Source organism: Melospiza georgiana, chromosome 6 (assembly GCF_028018845.1).
Source record: "Melospiza georgiana isolate bMelGeo1 chromosome 6, bMelGeo1.pri, whole genome shotgun sequence".
Lineage (NCBI taxonomy): Eukaryota > Metazoa > Chordata > Aves > Passeriformes > Passerellidae > Melospiza > Melospiza georgiana.
This window is the reverse complement of record NC_080435.1, coordinates 43,081,580-43,106,155: the sequence shown is the minus strand read 5'-3', so window position 1 is coordinate 43,106,155 and position 24,576 is coordinate 43,081,580. Positions and strand designations below refer to the sequence as shown.

The window sequence follows — 24,576 nt, the reverse complement described above, 5'->3', positions numbered from 1 at the left end:
TTCAGCCCTGATTTAGAGACTTCAGGTGATGGAAAATCTTCCATCCAACTTAAAAAATTGTTCCAGTGATTAATTGCCCACACTTAGAGATGGGTTCCTTATTTTAAGTCTCAATTTGCCTAGCTTTCACTTTAGTCATCAATCCTCATTACACATTTTCTGCTCCAAAAAGATTAAGGAGCAGTCTACAATCAGAGATCTCTTCCCTGAACAAGTATCTGTAGGGTGTCTTCAATTCCCCTCTTAACCTTCACTTCTATAAACTCTAGAGTGAGTTTCCTTGTCTCTCTACTCAAGTTATGACACTCTAAAGTACACATCCTTAGGAAGTAAGATATCACATAATTTTTATAGCCTCCTTCTCAACACTTCCAAGTTTACCAGGAAATGCTACTTTTGATGCAAAGGACAAAACCTTAATCCTTACTTTGTCTGGTCTCTGATGTCACATCAAAGGCAATTCCAATACATGAATATTCTTCTACTTGTACAGCCCAGTTTTCCCAGCTAAGAATTAGAGGGAGCATATGCTTAACTGGCTAAAAAGTTTCCCAGCTCCCTTTTCAGAGCTACTGCTTCCAAAGTAAGAAATGCTCTTTGTTACTAGAAGTAGGAGTTTGCCACAGGCTGTATTAAGAAATCAATTACCCAAATGAGCCCACCTCACCAGCTATTAAAAAAAAAAAATCTAGGCTGATTGATTTTCCCACATCAGTATTTGTCTCTTCATGGTAATTTTAACAGCTGTGTCCTTTATCTGCTCATAACATTACACCCATTACCTCTTCCATGCTCTTGATGAAATAAAGTGGTGCATGCATGGCACACATCATCCACGGTGCCATCTTTCCCCTTCCTCAAGGGTGTCACTACCACAGCTATTAACTGACACTGCCCTTTATTTTCCATTGTCTAGGCTTCACTAGAAATCAGAACTGATATTTTACTCATCAATTGTTTCACCTTCAAAAATATTTTTGGAATAAATATTCAGGCCTCAGAGGCTTAAGACCCATGAATACAGTACACATTATACATTCAGGATAGTCTATGATCACTGCCACCAGACTATTCTGAGATAACAACTGGCACTTTTCCAAAAACAGAGTAAGGAATTTGCTGATTACTACTCCTTTCTCTGCACTACCAGTAACCATTTTAGATATTCATCACTCACACTCCATAATGGAATGTTTTTTTAATTAAATAAATCTTTCAAAATTTAAACTTATTTACCATAGCCAAGTTTACGGTGAACTATTTTTATTGTGATTGTTTGATTTTGTGGTGCTTTGTTTTTTGTTTTAAACAAATCCACATTAATTCCTACAGTTTTCTTTTTCAATTGCTTGCACTCAATCTCCCAATTTCTATTTCCTTCCCCTCAACCCAAAAAAGACCACCATGCTCTGTAACTCTATCACACCACATTTAAGCACCACACAGAAAGCCACAAGGACTTTCATACATTTCACTATGCACAATCAGTCTCAAATAACATTGTACTTCATCACCCTTACACATCCCAGCCACAAAAAGTAAAGGAAGATGTAAATCAGTTTTACAAATATATTCCTTCTATATAAGAAGAAAAGGTCATACATGGCCCAGATATATTTGGTTTAGAACTCAATACTGACAAACCCAACATTACCTGTTATCTAGTTTTGTCCAGAGAGAAATCCTTCAGCCTCCAAGTCAGAAAGTGACCCAGGGAAACTGGTGGCCCAAATACTGAACAGCTAGCTACCAATGCACATATAAAATATTCCTCTGTGAGATGATTTTCCTCAAATGCTATCAAGCTTCAACTACCTCACGCCTATGGATTAAAACCTTAATAACATTATTTAAAAAACCTCAAAAACAAAAATAGCTGGGATACAGGTCCAGTTAACAGCAGATCACCAGTCTCAATACAACAAATCAGAAACTGCAAGGTATTCCCATTAAATACTCAAGAGAGCTACAGAAAGTACTTTGGTTTTGACTTCCAGATCCAAACAATCATGTATTCCATTAGGCTGCTCTAGTCACAGTACCTGCAGAAAAGAAAGAACCCTTTCTTCCTGATGGTAAGGGCCCAGTAAAGCTCTACAGGAAGAACTCCTGGAACAGAATTTAATTATTGAGCCCATTATTTGCAGTAAATGACAAAACACTAAACAAGAACAGCAGCTTACCATCAGGAAAAGGTGAGGGTAAGTACAGTTACCTTTGGCAGCAAACAGATTCACACTGGGATTCACATTTAAGACATGTTTTTAAACTCAAGGAGACTTTCTGCAACCAGGTTATCTTATTTCGTTCAGGATAAGCTTTAAAGCAAAGAGAAAGCAATTCTGAAGTGTGATGGCCTGTGATATACCAGAGTTCAGGCCACAGTGTCATAAGGATTCCCACTGCCTTTACAATTTATGAAGGTGGGTTCACAGCCACAAATGCTGCTTACACACTGAAAAGGGGGGGCAGTCCTCCCCAGAGATGGATGAAATCAGCGTTTCATTTTCTCTCCCTTTTAGAAAGCTGAACGGATCCAGTAATATTGACCTTTTATATTTAGCAATATTTTACAATGTTCACAGCTTACAAATTTTATTCTGTTAGTTTTCTTCCCTCCCTATGTTAAACATAGCTTTACCTGCTTCTTGGTCACCTTCTCATTCCTTTTCCCTCCTTGTTTTCCTGCATTCATCTCCTTTGTGTTCAACCACCTTTCACACTATCAAGAACCATTTCCCTAGACTCTTTTCATCCCCATACACACATGCTACTTAGATGGGAACAGCAGAGAAAGGAAAAATGCATTTCTCCAGAAACAATGTGAGTCAGCAGGGCTGGTTAAAAATAAATACTTCTACTGATAACATGGCACAGGAGTCTCTCAGGCTACTGTCTGTCTTAATGAAATGAGTAACACGTGAAAAGGAAGGAGGAAGAGGCAGTTTAGACTTCATGTTCTGAGGTAGGGCTGCCTCTTCTAAAACAGCCCTCTGAAATATACAATTTCAGGTAATACAAAGAAAAATATTGTTTCATCTGTGTGCCTCAAGTAAATCAGAAAGCTTCATTTGTGCTGGGACAGCTCCAGTGGTGCCAGTCTGCACCCTGAGGCATAAGGAAAGCAGAGCTCTGAGCACAAGCCCAGCTGTGCAGCCCTCCCACACCAATGTGGAGAAAATCCTCTCTGCTAAGTGAAAGTTATATAAATGAGAGAGCAGATAGCAATGAAACATTCAGCCAGGAAAGTAGGAGAGACCTGGAGAGCCTTATACTGGCTAGGACTTTTTATAAGTTCAATTGACAGGGCTGGAAGAGTAAATTCAGTTATATTCAGGATAAGCAGCCACAAAAAAGTCTCAGAAGTACAGCACTGGAGCTTAATGAAAGAAAGTAGCCTTAGACAATAAAAGCAAACACCAGGTTTCACCCATCTAGCATGCTAGGTTATTAAATGTTTCTTAAAAGTTGCATGGCAGGAAAGATTAGCACAAGCTAAAGTTCTGAATACAAGAAGGCTTTAAAGCCCCACTTGCACTCCTTGTTTTGTCACTCCTCTTGGAAACCCCTTCTGTCCCCAGCATGTGCTTTAGGCCTGTCCCAACCTTTCTGTAAACACACAATGGACAGCAAAATTTCCAGTCTAGAAGGCAAAATAGGGAAAATTTTAACTAAGGCAGGTGATTTATCCTCTCCAAACCAGAAATCATCAGCACACCCTCCTCACAGACTTACTTTTACTATAGTTTAAATTCTGCACGGAAAAAAAAGAAGGGGGAAAGAACTGCACACAGGAGAAAAACCCCACACATCCCCAGCGAAGCCAAGCCCACAGACCCTCCTCCAGCCCCACTGACCTGCAGCTCTGCAGAGCCTGTCTGCCCACATCTCTTGCTCCTGGAGAGGAGAGCAGAGGCCAGGAGGAGGCAGCGCCTGCACAGCTCTGCCCAGCTGCAGCCCCCAGCACCTCCCCAAGTGCCTCAAATGGCCCCACAGTAGCTGAGCTCCAGCACTTCAGTGACTGCACCTGCTGCCCCACTCCATCTGTTACTTATCAGGAGAGAAGACTTTCCAAGTATTTTCTTGGGCTTTTAATAGCAGAGATACAATGAGCCAACAGACCTGGAGGAAAAGGCCTCAGTGTGTAAAAGCAGAGGCAATGGCTCGTGCTAGACAGTGGGGAGGTATTACTGCTGTCAAAGGTGAGGGGAGGAAGACAGAATATCACAATGCAGAGACTGGTAGAAGCTCCCACAGGACACGTAGCCAGTCACCTCCAAAGAAAAGCCACCCCTGGATGGTTGGAGACAGAAGAAGGGCGCCATGTCATGAGGGGAAGGGCTTGACTGGGCAATCACAGGACTTCAATCTCACTTTCCCAGCTGCTTGGGTCACACCTTTGGGAAAGGAAATGCCTACATAGCTTCTGTCCCTATCACTATTGAGTGAGACTACTCTCTGCATGGTCTGACCATGCAAAAATGGTACCAGGTTCCATCTGTCCCACCCTGATGTCAAGACATATCCCCTGACATTCACTCAGAAGAGCTATACCAGCACTGGTTTCCAGCTCTCTCGGGGGATTCCAACTAGATTCAAGTTACTTTCCTCATACCTTGACAATATCTTAGGTGGAAACCAACTCCCACATTCCTGCAGCAGGCCCAAAGTTTTATGAAGAACCTCAGGAAGGACTGCAGCTCCCATCAGTCTCTATCTGCTGAGGATGCACATAGTATGGGACAGGCTGGTCCGAGCTGAAGACTGCACAGCTTTTTGCAAACTCCAGTTAAAAAAAAAATGGCACTGATATGGTCTATCAAAAGGCACTGTCTGATGTCAAATGACTGATGTATCAAACCACCCAAGTGTTACAATTCAGGGCACTGCCATTCCAGTAATACTACCAGAGGATCCAAATAATGCCAAATAGGATGAGCCTAACTTTGAGCACTGGCAATGAGGTTCAGTGAATATTGGTTCTGAAAAAAGGTGCATAAAAAGGATTTTAATAAATTGGACTTAATTCATGGCTTTACTACGTATATTTCACGTATAATTGGCAAATGCCCTTTATGATTTAAACGGACTTGTAAATCCTTAGTGAAGATACAAATTTTAAGACAAATGTACTGAATGGAGATGTATCCAGATAAAAAATATTTCAACCCAGATGTTTCGTAGATCAGAAATCAGTTCTGAGTCATATAGGAGGTCAGGATAGATCATAATGGCATCTTCAGGCCTCAAAATGCATGATGTAAGGCAAATGATAATACCTAAAGATGTACTGGTAAAGCTGAACTCTTGAAAACAGATTATCATAGACAATTCAATGTCTATGTGTTTTGCAGAAGATGTGTGACTCTGTGGAGTACTTAAATTTGTTGTTCATGACCTGTGTGTACTAATGTGGATTCTATGACTTCTGTGGTCATTGTCCCAGTACTTCATATAGGGCACCTTACTTTCTCCAGTGAGGAGCTTGTACCACACTGATTGCTGTTTCCATGATTTTCAAATCAAACTAACAATAAGTCTTCAACTTAGCATTTAAGAAATATATGAGCATAACATCTGAATTTGAGGTTTGCTATTAGTCACATATTCCCATCAGGGTGACAGTTAACAATTCAATTACCAAACCTTCAAGGCCTCTTTCTAGCAATACTTTTCATAGAATCCCACTAGCAGCGATTCACATCCTTCCCAGGCCTTCTCAGTTTGTGACTAACACTGAAATACAGGCTTACAAGCAAAATTGTCTACTCAATTTGTATGCCCCTCTAAAGCAGGGACACAGTCAAGTCTGCAGTGTGACACAGCAGACTGTCCTCGGTGCTTCTTCAGACAAGCTTAGATTATCAAAACTGGTATTTAGTTCTTGACATATATAGTTTTAGGAGTATTGAACACAGAAAATCTCCTGACAAAGATGGGAGCTGGAAAACCAACCCCACATTTTGGAAAATGCTGATTCCCTGTCAGATCCCCTCTCTAGGTGGAATATTGTTGCATTTTATTTTTAATTTATTCAACATCCTCTAGGTGCTGTAAATGAAAGATTAGATGGCTGTAATTTAAATATTCAGTGTCAGTATAAAACAAACAGCCAGATTCCTTCTGAGAATAAGTATTTCTTAGCAGCAGTAGTTCAGCCTGTAGATTATTTTTTCCATGTTACTATAAAGGGGACGATGCTAGCAGATATCACAGTTCAGTGTTTAGCAAGCAACAGAGTGCGAAGAATTGTCACCAGATGAACTATTATAATGAGGGAAGAAAGAAATGCTAGATCTGTCAAGTGGGAAGGAGATGCTTGTGGGCTTTTGCTCTGCAGAAGGTAGACAATTGGTTCAATTTAGCACTACCTGCTCTGAAACTTTCTGTCCAAAAAACCCTTGAGAATTCTTGGCTTGGAAGAAATATCAACACAAAATCAATTAGCAGCAAAATTGTACTTTCCCAACTGAACCCCTTTTGGATCAAAATTAATCAAATTCATAGGATTAATCTCTCATGACTCAAAAATCAGGAATTTGAGAGCAGGATCAAATGTAGTATAGATGTAGTATTTTTGAGGGAACTAATTCTCTTTGTGGGGAGGCTGGAGAGCAGGGCTTTTGCATGACAGAATACTTCTACATTCTTTCTTCTTGACTTTTTAAATCCATATGTCAAAAGTTAAATAGCAATTTAAAAAATCTGAGCCTATCTGAAAAAACATCAAGGACAGTCTTCTGTCTCACACGTCAGATTTGTCTTCAGAAGGTCAAAAAGATGGAGCAGACAATTCTGCTCATAAAGTCTGTAATTCCCACAATTAAAATCCTCCAGAACAGTCCAGTAACAAAAAAATAGTGGACAGAACCACACTCCAGCAGGCACAGTATTGATGGTCTTACTGGTCCAGAGTAAACCTGCTTGAAAAGTGGGAGTGTAGAGCATAGAGAGAGTGGAATTTCTGAACACACAGGGCTCAGCTGGCAGCCTGAGCTTGGGTGTGAGTGCTGGCTCCCTCTGCAGGGGTGTGACAGCCCTATGGCCAGTGAAGGAATAACATTGAAAAAAACAGAAAAATTAAATGAACTCCTAAGTCTCTTCTGTTAAGCAAACCAAGTCATTGCTTGTTAGTACTGAAGAGCAAAATCTCCTTTGAAATGACTGAAAGCAAAGTCTTGGGGAAAGGGCACTGGACACCAGCAGTCATTGTGCTGCTGATGACAGAGCATGGAGGACAGCAATGATCCTGGATAACTCAGCTGGTAGAGTCACATTTCCTCTTATTTTTACTGGAAATCCAAAGCCCTTGTCTTTTCATGTGACTTCATGTACCTCCTGTACCAGCATTTAGTTGCCTGCATCAGCACCCCAACTTTTGTCTCAAGCTGCCTCACAGCTGTAGAAATTAAACTTCACTGACACTCTCATTTATATCTTTCCCTCGTGAAAAAGCAGGTAAAGTCATGGAAGATGCAGAGTGCCATGGAGAAAGAAAAATTTAGCAAGCAATGCTAGGCATAGATTTTTAAACCTGGTTCTTATTTTTATCTCAGCAAAAAAATACTTGCTCCTATTGAAAATCTCTGTCTTAGCACTCACATTTTTGGCAGTGGTTTTGGTGAAAGTAGAAACACAATCTTAGACCTGCCTTGAAAAGATAGGACATGCAAGCTCAGCTGGCTTGTTCTAGCTATTTACAAAGCAGTTAAAAGGGTTTCTTTCTTCTATACCCTTGGCATGAACAAATCAATAAAAACATAAAAAGATTAGACAGAGTGAAAGAAAAAATGACTGACTGGCAAGATAAATAGATTCTGTAAAGACACAAAACCATGCAGAACCATTAAAGCCCATAGGCCAATTGATAGATGCACTCAGTAAACATACACTGTGCAAGAGTGTTCAGCAATTGCAGCTGAGAAATTCTAAAGACAGAGGCTCTCCCAGAAGTCAGGAGGCAAAGAAAAATGGCTCCAATCTATAACAAAAAATTACATGCACACACACACTGTGGTTTTGAGCATGATTTCCTCTTTTATATTCCAAGGCTTGGACATGGCTTTGTATGTTCAGATCAAAGCAGCAGCTGTCAGAGCTCTGGTATTGTTTGGTGTTATTTATAGAAGGGCAGAGAACAATTATTTTCAAGGTATATGAGGGCTCCAAAACAAACAGGTTAAGACCAAGCTGAAAGAATTTGGAAGTCAATTTTCCGCATGTTACATATTATACATCCAGATCAGAAGTGCAAATCCTCATTACGTCTCTGCTCTGACTTGAGAATAGTTGTTCACTTAAAAAAAATAAAATTAATATTCTATTCTCATGAACACATGACCCTCCCTTCTCATATATTTCTCATGCTTTCCCACAGTGAAAAAATGACTGCACTCTACTTTTAGACATCTAAAATTGACCTTGTCAAAACTACAATGTCTTTCATTATTTTTGGATCTTTCACCCTCACTTGTTATTTAAAACTAGTCTCTTTTCAATTTCTTTCTATCCCCTCACATATAATGTAGTCTCTTCCAATAAAAACTTTTCTTCCTCTGCATTTCCTCCATGCCTTGTTTACCTAGCAAACATCCCACATTTTTTCAAACCTCATCCAAGAACTTATTTCATTCTTTTATATGGGATGCACATTAAAATTCTTTTCCTGATAATACTTGTCTTTGTGCTTCTGACTCAAATTCAAAAGGAATACTGCCTTCTTATGTCAGTAGGAAACTGAATCATATTCCAATCACGTGTGTCACTAGGCCTTGTATGTACATACACCTCTCTCTCCATAAGTTTATATGAAATGAAATGCCAGGAGACACAGTTAAAACCAGAAAAATTCTGATCATATATATAGAGCTGATAATCACATGAACATTATGTCATAGGCAATTATGTCATGCCTATGACATAATTGCATAATTAGAAAAAAATTTCAGAAACAATCCACTTCGGTTTCATCTCGGATTCCAAAACAAGAATCTCATCAAAGCTGTGAAGTTTAATGCCAGCAGTGTTTCACTGACCTCTTGCCACTTACCAAGGTAAACCACAGGAGCCACATCTCTAGACATTTCCATGAGTGCAAAGAGAAAGCCAAGTCAACAGGCACAGCTTCAGTCACACCTGCAATGACATTTCCCAGTGCACGGGCAAAAGGGAAACCACACTGACATAAAACCATCACAACACTGACAGGGTAAGCAGATCATACTGCCATGGCACAGAGGCAGCATCATCTCTGTTTTTATCTAAAGAATTAATCATTTTTTAGCACACAAGCAAATTTTAGCTTTAGTATTTCTTCCCACAGCAACTAAGAGACTGCCATGTCTGTAAGGTAGCTATCTAGTTCTGGTATATAGTAATGAAAGAAGCAAAACATCATATATGGAGAGTGTCATAAAGCAGGTAACCTGTTACCCAGTCTGCAGATATTGCAGCCATCCAGAGAGAGATATGCAATTATGTGCAAGCCAGTATAATTTCTTAATGTCAACCACATCATTCTGGCCTAATTATTCTGTCTTTTTTATGGAAATTACTACTGAATCTGAAGTACAGTGCATAAACACCAAGCCTATAAACCCTTACATAATAACCACATTTACAGCAGTCCAGTTATTGCTGATGCAGGAGACTGAGCATTTGTTTCATTGTTGTTTAAGGATCAGATTCATCATTTCACACTGTTTCTGAAGATGAAGGCACTAGTGTAGGAAACACAGTTATCTCCTTCAATGTGCTTTCCTCAACAAATACAGAAAAATCAAAGCACAGAAGAGAAACAACTGCTAATAACACTTTCAAATTTCATTGTAAAATTTGATCGTGTATGGATAGAATATTGCACACACTTATTTTTGTAAATATTTCCATATCTTCCTGCTCATTTAAGTTAGTTTTCTTTATTGCAGTTTAATCTGGCTTTTTTATTCCCATTGGTGTGGCATTTTTCATGGAATTGATGGTGTATCTATCTAAATAACTACATCTAAAATTAAACATATGCCATGGATTTGATTTCTTTGATTTCTTTCAGGAAACTAATTACCACACATAAAAGAGAAAAATTTGCTTGCTGTGATTCCACCAAAATGATCCAGCCAGACAATCTGGCCTTTAACATTTTGAAAAACATTTCCTCTTACTCCCACTTATTACTGTAATGTCATGGGTAATAAACAGAAATTCACAATTCTTTCCTAGGCACTAAATATGTTTGCACAATACCTTGGTACTTATGATATTAAAGCCATTACAGACATTCATGACTTCAGTTCCTGAAGCCTTCTGGCAAGAAGGTCACTATTATTATCTGCACACCACTGAAAAGATTAAATTCTAGTAAATAAATGATTTGCCCAGAGTCTTGATACTGCAGAGTTATGTAGAGATGATGATGATAATGATTATTATTACTATTATTATCTGGGGACTCTGAGGTGATGTTGATTTAAGAAGCCTCTATCAGGCAATGCTCCTGACAATTACTAGGATGTGCAGGTGGCTCCAAATTGCCCACTGGAGGAGGCTGAGTTAGCTTCCAGCTTTAATCTGGAAGATCTTAGTCCTCTTCACTGACTAAAGAGAGACTGGTGTCAACAAACTAAATACTGCCTAATTTAATCATTAGTCTAAATATGAATGCCCATACACTCCCTCTATGCCTTTTATCCTTGAACACATTTGGACAATAAAATCTTCAGAACAGATTCTGTCTCTAAGACATCCTGTAAAAATCTATGGCTATCCATACATAGATATTATTCCTATCAGCAAGAACCGAAACTAGGTTTTTCTTCATACAGACCTGAAGCACTTAATATCAAAGCAGAAGTAGTACTATCCTGTGCTGTGAAGGCACCAATAGGATGTTTTTATCAAAGGACAGGCTACCTCTCTCCTATGTCAACATACTGGTATTCTCTGATATTAGGTAACAATAGGGTTATGAATGTAAATTAGTTCACCTACCAAAACTGCCTTATCTTTTTCAAATACAAGTATTCTGGTCTCTCTTGCCTGTGAACACACAAGAGCCGGCCACAGCAGAAGGCTGTGGAAGTGAGGTAGGAATAGGGATGCTAGGCCCTGTCTCTAGCTACTGTGGAAATCCTAGAAGCTATAGACAGAATTCTCAGTACTCAAAGAAAGTAAGTTTGAAGTTTGGACCAACCAAACTGGAAGAGAACTGGGGCAGTGGACTGGTGATTGAAGTGATTTAGAAACATCTGTCTCTTTAGATTAACAGTTCCACAGCAAAATGAACTATTATGGCCTGTTTACTAATAGTATTCTGATAAACTAATAGTAAGCAGAGCAATGTACAACACTAACCACCTGATCTTCCACTGTGAGATTTTCTACACTCATTAAGAACTGACTCAAACTTCCCTACAGTCTCTGATACTTAGAAATTAGGGTTTGAGTTTGTTTCACCTCTGTGTTTGCAGCCAGAGAAATTGTACACCAGTGGTTTTGTTAGTACTTCAGATAATTTTCTTCAGAAAGTGCTGATTTTAAAATGTGGTTTCAATGCTCTTGGGAGATTTCTTCCTAGATTTTCCTCTGCCCTTGCAAAATCTGTACAGGATTTACACTGGACCTACTACAGTTTCAGAAGACTGACTGCTATTTAGAAGCAAAAGGCCTGAAACTATTGTCACATGAGGCTGAATGTGAGGTTTATTCCAGTAGTGATGCAATTAAGTGTTCACATTTCATGGGTAGCATTTTATCCCTAACTGATCACTTTCAGGTATACTTGTAGTTAGCAGCTAAGCACTTCTTTAAACCAGCATGCAGCCTGCAGGTTTTCAAAACTGCACTGGCAAGAAATTCAATCACATCTCCTTCTTGCAAAAGTAGAAGTTGGATCCCTCCATAAACTATTGGTGCAGTAAGGAAACAAGAGTGAGTAAGAATGCATGGTCTTTCTTTTTGCTCATATTTCCCTCTCTACTAAAACTTGTAGTGTAGCACCAGGGTTGAATGGCTGCAACAAAGCTTTCCATCACTGTCAGAAGTGCTTGAAGAATGGTACCATATTAGGGCAGGTTTGAAAGCCCATAATATCACTGCTACTGCTTTGCACAGTTTGTCCTTCACTAATTCCATGGTGACAGTAATTCCACCATTATTGCAGCCTCATAAGTATTGAATCATCAGCATCAGTATAATACTCTAAAGATAAAAAAAAATGCTGAAGAACTCTTCATTTTAGGCTCAAATCTTAAATCATTATGAAACAGAATCAAATATTCTTTCAGTAGTATGATCAAAAAAGAGATGCCAAAATAAAGCAATGCTTTGCCCATTTTCAGATTAAGTTAAGAAAAACCAAAAGCAGAAATCTTACATGAAAACGTGTTCATGTTTACCCATGGAGTCTCAACATAATACAGGTCTCCAGAGGTAAATACATTAAAACACACAGTTTTGCATTCAAAGCTGAGTGACTGAGATCCTCAGTCTTCTCAGATCTAAATCATTCAGATCATGGTGTTTGAATTAGGCAACTCTCCTAACATGAACACATATCTATCTGTACCAAGAACTCGGATTTTCTTAATTTCCTTCACGACAGGAAAAATATACAGAACCTCTTATTTGTCATCATTTCAGTTCTGAAAATTTCCCCATAGTATTTGGGAGTAGATCTCTTAAGGCCTTAAGGTCTGATTCTTCACAATTGCTGAAATCCTGTGAAATTTGACAGCAGTTGACTACATTCAGTAACTCTGCAAAATAGAGCTAAAGTAGAAAAACATCTTAATAACCTCCTAATGGACTACTGGAAACCATAGTTTCAGCAATCAGAATGACAGAAAGCTGGCTCTTTTCCTCTTACAGTACAGAAATAATTGACATTTGAAAACTATAAAAAGTGGTGCAAGGAAGAGGAATAGATTTGTATTTTAACTCCATTTGACTGAATTGGACAAAAAGGCTTTGCTTGGAAGGGCAAAGAAAAGTACCTCTCTCAAAATAAGGAAGAAATGGTTTTTTATGATGCATCAAAATTTACCTGAAACAGGAAAGTATCTTTTACTTTTCACTTTTCTATTACCCATAGTGAGGGAGGTGGCTGGCTCTCATTCACAGTAACATTTTCCCACACTGCACCTTCCACATTGACACTTTGCAATTTGAAAGGAAACATTCTCCAGCCCCTTGTCTCCCTAAACAAATTTCAGAGCCCAAATTCTTTGTCCTGTTTTTCAATAGCTCCCTTGCCAGAGTCACTCTTTGTGCAATGGTGAAACACACTTATTTTTCAAGTTTATCTTGGCTCAACTCAAAAAGCATCAGACTGAATTCATGGTAAAGAAAAACACAAGATCTTGTAGAAATTTAAAGTCGGGGAGGTTGTTATGAAATGAACATCAGATGCAGTTCCAATATTAGCTTAAAATGGACTTCAAGTTTAATTGTTCCTACTCAGAATTCTCAGAGAGGTTCTGGCTGCTTCAGCTGAGGATTTGGCTTTAAAGTAACATCATGTCTTCCATGTATGGAAGCTGCCCTGGGTTTCTACAGCCTAATCAAGGAAACTCCTTTCTGAATACATGCCTAGTTAGGAATGGCTGAATATCAGCTATGACAATATGACTGAGTTTAATAAATATTTTCTGTAGCTTCTTAGCCTAGCTGCCCCACATCCACACTTGGCTGCTCCTAGTATGAAGGATTATCCACATTTCTGTATGAATTATTATAAAACACTTCAGCTCCATAAGTATTCTACGAAATTTCCCAATTTCAGGAGGTGTTAAACATTTCTACAGGTAGCCCCACTGATATATTTTATTAAGGATGTTCTGTACATACTTATCCATGCATACTTTTCTTATTACATCAAGCCTGATGTTAGATATCACTAGCTTTCCTGAACTCTACTTTTGGAATCAGATGCAGATGGCAGAAACAAATGTTTTAAATGCAGTACAGTATCCACAGTATGTGAATGTGATCTTTAGGGAAGAATACTGAAGTTAGGAAAACCTGATTTGGTGCAGCTGTCAGAGACACAGAACAGTAGTTTCTGCTATGGCCTGGCAGCCCCTTCAGTCTCCATTTTTGGGTTTATAGTGTTTAAGGCACAAAGCTCCAGCTGCAGGGCATCAGCTTTTTTTATCTGAGGCAAAAAGAAGTAACTCCAAGGAAGCAGAGCACGCAGTTGTTTGCGGTGCTGATCAGTGCTGGGCTATGGTACAGGCCATTTTTTGTCCATTACTTGCTTCCTATAGAGCACAAAAGATTTGGTAGCCCAGTGCTACTCTCAAGCACCTGTTTGCATTCAAGTCTCACACGGCTCTGCCGTGAACAGAATCTTCATTTTTGCTGCTTTCTACAAAGCACTGTGAACATACCTTCTACCCTTTCACGGGTAGAAAACAATAACATGGCAAATACAAAATGATCCCATCACTTTGGAGATGTATTTAAGTTTCTCAGCACATGAACTGAGAGGAGACTACAAAATCTCCAGCTACACCACGAGATGGTGCTCAGCCCCCTCTCTAAGACACACATGGAATACACCAGAGTCAGGAAAGTTTGCTTGAACTGGGTACTGACATTGCCAGCATAAGCACACACAGACATGATTCCTTCTATACAGCCCTGCTGGATACAGCATTCCCTGAAAAATACTGTTGTGCTGCAGAAAAAAGAAAAAAAGAGAGAGAGAGAAAGAGAAAGAAAAAGACTCTGCATTTTTAAATGCTTTTATGCTGCTCCACCTTCTCTGTTGTATTTTATTATGCTTGAAATATGTCAAAATGTGAGTAGTGAGTGAAATGTTATAAACCTTTATTACAACAAGAAATGGTCGATTTTATTGGTGCTGCTTTCAGTGGCAATGATAATTTAGGAAGCAAGTTTCCTTTAATCTAAAATTATCCTAAGCAGGAAAATATCATAATATAATAAATTGCAAGTAACAATCTCTCATACTTTCTAATATAAGAAAGCACAGAACTAAATGAGGCTAGTTTCTGTCCATCACAAAAAAAAAAAAAATGGATATTATCCACATTTTTGGCATCAATATTTTGGCAATTCTAGGACTATGATCTGTATTTTCATGAGAGACTGCATGCAATTTGATGGCAGAGCAGACTACAGTAACAATGTGATTGGGGTATATGCAATAAAAGTTACAGTATAAAAGTAACTACTAGTGTATGGTTTGGGCAGCTGGGTACTAAACTCTAAAAATCTCTGTGGTCCTCTACAAATATACTTCTACCATCTTGCATTAAAGTTCAGAGTTGCTCCATGATCTTTGATGCAATCTTTCACAGCAGAACTGGCTACGTATCAGCAGCAATGAGTATTTAATCTGGAAGAGCCCTTATAAACTCCTGGCTTCATTCACTATCTTACTAAGTGAGCACTCCTTACTAGCCTGCAAGGAAAAAACCTCTCACATATCTATAGCTTTTACCAGGGGCCTCTTTGCATTTAAACATTTTTATATCATTTCTGTATTTAAAAAAGAATTATGAAATTCCAGCAACATTTGCACCAAGCAGTTTTTTCTCTTGCACTGAATGTGCAAATCCACTTTTTTTTCAAATTAGAACCTGTTCCATTATAAAATCTACACATGTTAACTGCAATGTAGGGAATCTGTTGGATATCCGAAACTCTCGTTTGAATAAATGAAAATAGACTTGGGTCTGGGACCATGAAATATCAAACTTATGACATCTTTCCCCAACTCAGGTAAGAAAAAGCTTGTGGTTTTGCTTGCAGCAGAACAATTTGGCAAATTCTGTCCCTTCTCTTGAAGCTAAGAACTGAACTCCAAAATTTCAGGAGGAGAACCATGCTAGATGGAAGACTGCAACTTTAAGTTGCTTAAGGCCTTTGTTTAACAGCTTGGTAAAGTAGCAACAGCTTGAAACCTGAAAGATGCTCTTATGAGTCAAAAGCAACACCAGTTACATTTCTTCTTTTCCCTACCAGTTCAAAACAGTGGGCTGAAAAACTTCAAATAAGATTCCACTACAAGAGAAAAGGGAACAGAAAATGCACTAATGCAAATTATGTCAGCATGCTAGCAGTTTATTAATAAACAATTAAATCCTTATCTGAACCCACTCTTTCATTAACAGGTAATTAGCATAATAACTTCTCTATTTTGTTTTAAGCTTTCTGGTGATTCTGTACTCAAATTTCATGAGCCAAGAAAAAAATAAAATATCCTTAGATGATTAAAACTCTACCTGGTGATTTGATTTCCAGTTCATAGCCAGGCCTGGACACTGGGAAATCCACCAAAACAAAGAAGTTATTTTTCCATAAAGAAGTGAGCTCACATGACTGTTTAATACAGCAGTCAACCGAAGTGACACAAATGAAAAAGAAATTTTACTGAGAAAATTACTTGAGAACTTCTCTCAGGCTTTCTAACTTTTCACATTCAGAATGAAAATGCTCAGCATATTGCATTTTCCGCTAGGTAGAAAATGATTTATGATGATATAATGAATCTTCACCACTGATCAGACACATCTGTGGCATCTTGGTCAGCTTTCTTCTGCCATCAAGGCTTCCAAATATTGTACCCCCTTTGCACAAAAGAAGGAAGAAGACAATTACTGTCTTCTTGGCCCTGAAATCTCAAGAATCACCTTTATTTCTTTTTTTAAAGGAACAGATGACAAGACATTAAAAAATATTACTGCTGAAAGTTTTGCTAAGAGCACAATTCCAGAGATGCAGCAGCAATGCAAGCTTGCCATATGCATCATACCCCAGTGTGCATCAGCTTGACCAAGCAAAGCCCTCTCTGGGAGGAAAAGGGTTCTTGTTCTCCATTATTCATTTGGTCCCTGCACTAACAGTGAACATTTCTAAGCTGCTTCTTCCAGAGACCACAAATCTGCAGCTCACCTTCCCCAGCTCACTTCTTAGCAAACAATATTTAAGCATAGAAGCATCAATAGATATTTTTTAAGTGAGCTTCTTACTCCTGTGCACAACTGCAGTTCTCTGCTCCCAGAGAGAAATTTTCTAGGAGCAGTGCCCTTTGCCAGACAAACCAGCCTGGCAGTGCAAAGTACAGGTAATGTGATGGATCACAGTGGCAGGACAGTAGCAGTCACTGCTGAAAGAGGTGGGATGGGTGAGGATTGTGAAACCTGGAAAAAACCTCTCAGCTGTGGAAAGGCAATTGTTCTCTATTATCAACCCTCTCACCATTCATGGAAAGAGTAGCTAATACTGAAGTCCTAATGCAGTCACTATTTGATTTTAAGATAATCAATAGCCTGACATCTTAATCCTGGAAATAATATCTTTCATACTCCTACACAGCTCCCTAGTGCTACCTCTCGCACAACAAATTTGCTCAAATGTAGTGCCTTGTGTAGAAAAAGAAAGTAAGTGAAATGGAAAAAGAAATTACCAAATACTTGATGGCTGGCCACCATAAATGACATTGTTTCAGTCTACCTTTAGCCATCTGTCTCACTGTATGGCAGCAAAAGCATTGCCTTTTTAAGTTCTATATAAAAATATTCACAAGCTTTCAAGGGTATGTTCTCTTTCTGAGTGTACTGGCTCTGGCTGAGAGGGAGTTAATTTTCTTCAGAGCAACACTCATGGTGCCATGTTTTGGATTTGAAAGCAAAACAGTGTTGATAATACACAGGCAGGCAGAGAGTGAGAGAGCAGCTGTGTGCTTCTTAACCACCTACAGGGGTTAAACCAAAACACTGAGGAAAGTGCAAGTGATGACAGCTGATCTGAAAAGAAAACAAATCAATTTATACAAGGAAAGTGGCCAAAATAACAAATTGAAGTGCTTACACATTTTTCTATCAAAGCCTTTTTTTTCCCTCAGGCATCCTGGCTGAGATCCTGCAAATATTGCAATAGAAAAGGAAAAAAGGAAATAAGACTGTTTTCCCCAGACATGAGAAAGGAAGCTGATAATATAACAGCTGGCAAATAAGAGAAAAATGTTGCTGTCCACAATTAGTTATTCAATGTACCATTAAACAAAACCTAGCATCACAAGCTTTCTTCCTCAGTTACTACAAGCTTCACCAACAGTGTCTTTTTCCTCTAAAAATAAAATAAAAATAAATATTTTTTTAAAAAAATCTACCTCAAACATTTCATATTTCATTATCTTTGTTATAGCATCCAAGATCCCAATACTTAATTAGCATTTCTAACATTAAGTAATGGGTATCTATTTTATTGACTGACAGGATGATTAATATAATTTGCTTTGACCTTTAAAGGTGTTCTTTTTTTTTAGCTATAATCCCACAGAAGGGGTGAGAGGCTAAAGGAATTGAAAATTATATATATATAAATGTACAACAAACACAACCTTTTCAAAAGTCAAAAGGAATCAAGAAAAGCTGCTGGGGTAGGAATGACAGCCAGTAAACCAGATGAGCTATTTTCCAAAAGTGGGTCATTTGATTCCTTACAGATAACTGCTGAGTTTCCAAGGTTAGTTTTCTTTCTTGTTTGGTCTCATCACAGCAATTTAGGTAAGAACAATGCAGAACACATTCTGCCAAGCTCTGCTTTCATCATTTCCATCTCTCCATACTGATGACCTGTCTCTCTCTGCATACTGGAACTGAAGACCCAGAAGTGAGACTTTCAAAGGGACAGTATTAGCTGGAAGATGAAGGCTGACTGCTCTTAACAAACAGCTGGGCCTACCTGAATTCTAACAAACACAGACTTGTGTTTGTAGCCTACATCTGTGGCCCCTGAAGAAATATTCTGGGATTGAGGGACCTTGTGATATAGCAAACTGCAGTTTAGGATTGCTCAAATCAATTATGCCACAGCAAAACCTTAATCTCCATGGTACTGTCTGGATGAGGAGGATTACGAACACTGTGAAAAGCCTGTGCTCATTAAACCCAATATTCTGCCCCCGATAATGGCAATCACTATTACCTCTTGAGCAGTCACTCCTTATCCAACATCCACTGATCCTTAAAGCTCACTGATTTGGCCTTAAATTTACAGAACAGGTAGCATCCATCATAGCAAGCAGTGCTTGTGCTGATCGATTTTTGTCTTTTTCTTTATAACTATTTAAAGCCTCATTAGAGATGCTCTCTCTGAGTTGTTCGCAAACAAAATTAATAATATATAAAATACTCGCTTCCTCCTAGATCCAGAGGGCATGAGTTTTCAGTTTTGTGCCAATGTTCTTGGAATTAAAAAAAAAAAAAAAAAAAAGTGGATGTTCTGGCAACTAATTACACAATGTAATCTACAAAAGACATATTGTCTAGACATCCTTGAAGTGGACCAGTTTCTCATATGTTCTTTATGTTTCCTCTCACCCAGATGGAAGATGTCCATGTGGAACCCAGCCTAAAAAGGGACTTATCCTCTCCACTGCAACTGATAATTACATGGATTCTTCTGCTATCTTTGTAAAACAAGCTCAGAAGCACTACTGCACGTTGTAGGGGTACCAAACAACCTCTGAGTTGGAAAACGTGTCCTGCTTTGGTTTAAGGACAGGGTTAATTTTTTGCAGCAGCCATGAGGGTGGGGAACCTGGAGCTGTGTGGGCATGGCCAGGGTCCTAATACCATTCAATACCATTTCATGTCATTGCCAGGGCAGGGAAAGGGACCCTCTGTCTCTCTCTTTTGGGAAAAAAGAGAATTCCTTCCTGGTCATGGGGAAAGCGTGGTGGGTAGAGGGTCTGCCATTGTTTTCACTGTCCCAGGCTTGGTGGGCATTTTGCATGTAAATCATCTTTTTTTTGTACTTTGTCATTATTGGTATTGTTGCTGTTCATTTTCTTATCTCATGGATGATTCCAATAAATGGTTCTTAACTTATCTCTGCCTTTTGTCTCCCACTGAAGGGGAGGGGTAAGGGGTGCAGCTCATGGTTTTCTTTTCAGTGGGAGTACTAAATTGAAGAATACCATTCCTAAACTACAACATTAAGTCAAGAGGGTATTTTTGCCACCGGAGACTTGGAATGGGCTTGAATCAAGAAAGTCTGAGACAAAAGAGGTCACTTTTTAGTAGCTGCCACAGGGAAGAGGAATTTGTTGCATTATGAAATAAAGCTCATCTCCACATTCATAAAGGAGCTCAGAGAGACAGCAACAGGAGGGGGAGCACAAATAATATCTGTCTGGGTTATATCCAGGGCCATCAGCCCACCAGAGCCCCATATGCTCAAGCCCAGAGGAGCATGGGGCACAGCAGCAGGTGGGAGCACAAATCATGGACTCCTGAGCAATGAAAACCTTTCCAGGTCTGTCCCAGGGCTGTTCCAGCACAGTCATTTTTTCCAGTACCCAAGCATGACACTCATCACTACATGACATCTGGATCAACTCTTGATATCACCTTTTGGATTAAGGGGATTGCTGCATAGGGTGGGACATATGCAATGGTGGGAAAAGCAGTTTGGGGTCAGACAGACTTACTATGGGATGTTTACGGGAGAAACCAAAGGTACAAAAAGAGAGAAATTCAGGTGATTTTGGGAAGAGCAATAGTGGGAAAATAAATACAGGGGTAAGGGTATAAAAAGGGCCGGGCATGTAAATAGTTGCTGGTGAATATTTTTATCTGATCAAAACAGCCTATCCTGTCTTCTTATTAAATTCCTTTCTATGTCTTTCCTGGGTGAGAGCCTTTTATTCTCTGTGCATGAGGGTGTATGAGGCTAGGAGTGCTGCAACTGGAGGCAGACCATGGGCTCAACAGGCCCAGATGTTCATGGTGCCAGAGAGTGGAAAGGATGCGGGTCTGCGAGCAAGCATGTGTGCTCTCTAGCAATGGGCCTGCCAAGAACACATCTTCAGCTGGCCACAAGCAGGACCTGGAGCAAACAGTGGCAGTAGCCTCACCTCTCTTGGGCTGTCGGATCTAGCAGGTTCTCCTCTAACAGAATTTTTAACTTGCTGCCTGACAAACATCTGGGAGGATTGCTTTTGATCCCCTGAGAGAAGAAGCCTTCTAAAGACAGGCTTGCTCGCTTTTCTCCTGCAGCAGCAGCACAAAGCCAGACCAGCATCCCAAGTGTGAGACTGCTCAAAAGTGGAATCATTCTCAGCTGAGCTGTGCAGATGCTACAGACAGACACCAGCTTTGCTTTCACCACTACAATATGACATACTATCAACTTGACACTTTTCAGGCTGCATAAGTATTCATTTCTTCCTGATTATGTTTAAATGGAGTTAGGAGACACTACAGTCACAAATATGATGTGGATGTTTAATCATATTGCTTCACTTTCAAAAGAATGTTTTCTTGTTAGAGTACTATTAAGATTTTATTAAAATGACAGCAATATAACTAGGAATCGGGTAAGTGCACTTGGTTTTACAATATTTTGATTAGAGTTAGCACAGCTTCCTATTTACTTATGATGATAGAGAAAAAAGAGAACTTCAAACCTCTCCCAGAAAGTTACACATCATAGATTCAAATTTTATGCTGTTACAGTGACACTTAATAAAATGAATCATTAACACTGCACTGAATAAGGCACTAAATACAGTAAGCATGGCAACTGAAACAGGAGAACCAAACATATTCTAGTTGTCATTATTGTCAAAAATTATTGCATTTCAAACAACATGTTAAATGTGAGTCTTGCAGAGACACAGAATCAACTGTGCAGTAGTGATTAGACTGATTTTTTTTATCGCCTTTATTTATGCTTTTAGCAGCAGGTAAGAGAAGAAGATATGGAATTTTTGAGGCATCAAAAGTGACATGAAAATAGATGATGGCTTGTCTGGCAAGCTTTAGTGAGAAGAAAACGCCTTATTATGAAATAACAAGCAATAAGACAGAAGCGTTCACTGTCCCAAGGAGCTACTTTTGGCAGATCTCTCACGGTATTAGCATCAAAGTATGTGACTGAATAATGACACACCACATAAAAGGCTTGTGAGGAGAGAGGACTAGACCAAGAGTAGTATCCAAAAAAGAATACAGAGTGAGAATACCTCCAAAATCTAACAAATCTATAGCACATACAGCTATGCCCTCCACACTTAATACTGAGTAGAATGCTGAAAACTCCACATATAATCTGATATGAAGTGGGGCCACTGGATATAGAATAAGGAAATTAAGGAATAGATACCTTTGAAAAAATGAAGGAAAATCAGAGCACCAGACATGATGCAAACTATAAAATAATCACAACTCCAACTTTCTTCAAAGTGAACAACACATTTCAATAAACAGTTTACAGGAGAGGGACCATTTTCCTAGTAAATCCTATTTTAAATAAATAAAATACATGTAGCCAAAAATCCAAGAGATTTATATTAATATACCTATTCTCCCCATTAATCCAACCAACAAAATTGTGCTATCCATTATGTCTGCATTATGTTGAGGAATCATTCAATGCAGTTTATTCACAGTTTGTTTGGAGATCCTCGTTCTACTTTTGGTTGTGCTGATTTCTCACTCAAAGGTAAAGAGAATTACTATACAGCTCCATATGTGTGAGCAAAAGCATTGTTGGGTCTTCTAAATGTGCAGAAACAGAAAAGCTCAGTTTAGGTATCTTGAAGAGTGAAAGGAAAGGGTGAGATGAGTATTAAAATAAGTACAGAGACAGTAAAAAGCTGAAATACAACAATTATGAAACACAGAGAGAAGGTAAGATGAAACTATGGAAAACAATATTTTGCACCAGATATAAAATAGTCCAAAAATACATAAGAGAAAAAGCCCTCAATCTTTTTAATGAAAATTAAGAGTAAGTATAAATGCTTACCTGGGACAATATGCAAGACTCCTCTCAAACAGTGTGAGTTTCAATGTTTGAAATAGCGGGCTCTTAAGCTACATGTTCCACAAAACCCAAAAAGTACAGCTCTGTTTACCTTTGAAACCATGCACTGGGTCCCTTCTATTCAGTTACCAGTGGCGACTGCTCGACCCAAAACTCTTCAACTGTTGGGAAGCCCATTTGTCAAGTTACTTTAAAACAATTCTGCTCATTTCAAGAGACCCCAGCAGACATACCTGTGTGTGGATAACTCCCTCTGCACAAGTAAATGTCAGTGTGCCTGCAGGAATGCTTACAGTGATATTTGGACTGCTTCTGCCTAACCATATTTTATTCATTGAAGGGTACAGTTTTCACCAATCCCCAGCAGGTTCCCTTCTAGGAAGCAGGACAGATGACCTGAGTTATTGCAACAGGCAGCAAAAAAACCAATGTATTGGAGGGACTAAGAGTAGAGACATTTGTTTTCAGCAAAGCATCATAAAAAATAAATTAGGAAGATCCAATGTGTTTTAAATAAAGAAATAAATCTAAACCTTCAGGGGAAGACTGTATTTAAAAATGCAACAGGCTCAACTATTAAAAATGCATGGCAGCAAAATGATTCAAGATGTTTTGATGCTTATGGGGAAACTAACAAAAACACGGAATTCTGTCTTTCCACTGCTTTCATTATATGATTCTCTTTTTCCTCTCTTTTTTTCCTTTTTTTTTTTTATATTTCTTCCAGTTAGTGCTAGCTATTTATTTGCATAAAACCCAGACGATTGCTACTTGCTACCAAAGCTGACTTCCTACCTGAAGATAGTCTTCCATAGCTAAACTTTAACACGCAGCTGTCATCAAAAGTTGATGTTGACATTAGTTTGCTGTCCAGTACCAGAGGAAATGGATCCTTAAATAACAAACATAAAGAAGAACTATGGGCAAGTGTTTTGATGGAGTTACAGATGGCTAAGCAGCAAGAGCATATGAACTCTTATGAAGTAAAAGATCCTATTTTTATGTAAATGTCCTCACCACTGCTGTGTAAAATCTGGCAATCTCAGCTACCATATTCAAGACACTTCTTCCTATTGCAGATTCTATCTTGAAATTTAGTGTGAAAACTTCGAAGAGCAAAAGGAATTCAACAAGACCTTTCAAGATTTGAGTCATACACTGACTAATCCCACTTGTAGCAGTTTAATCCCATACAATAACTAAGCACCGTGCAGCTGCTTGTTTACACCCCTCCTGCCATCAGTAGAATAAGGAGAAAAATCAGAAAATGGTAAAACACATGGGCTGAGATAACAATTTAATAGTTGAAATAAAGTCAATTATGATGAACAAGCTTCTATGGCATATCAGGGCTTCTCACCAGCTACAGGCTCCCAGGGACGACTTCCCAAGTCCAAAAAACTACTTGCTCACACTTTTGTGCAAAGTATGGTCTCAATCAGCTGGCATTTGCCCTTCATAAATACTTCTACATAAAATCTAACACAGAGGACATTCAAGAAGCTGGTAACAAGTTAAGATAAGCTCAAAGCACACTTGAGAGCTAAACAGCTCCAGTGTTTGGGGAGTGCTTTTTACTTTGAGGCCTACATCAAGTTTGATCAGCTCTTTGAAGGAGAACAGAAAAGATTTGGCTTGCTCAGTCAGTCTAGAAATGGATATGATATTTCACTATTACTTTTCACAGAAGTTTTACAATCCTTCCTCCCTACTTCTATATATTGAAAGGAATTTTAGGTGACCCAGAGGTTCAGATGGAATTTCTTACAGAAACCT

General features: G+C 38.8%; 1 protein-coding gene across 20 annotated transcripts in view; it reads right to left on the bottom strand.

Moving 5' to 3' along the window:
• NRXN3 (neurexin 3) overlaps positions 1-24,576 on the bottom strand; it is a 704,846-nt gene that overhangs the window by 592,595 nt on the left and 87,675 nt on the right. The window lies entirely within an intron of this gene.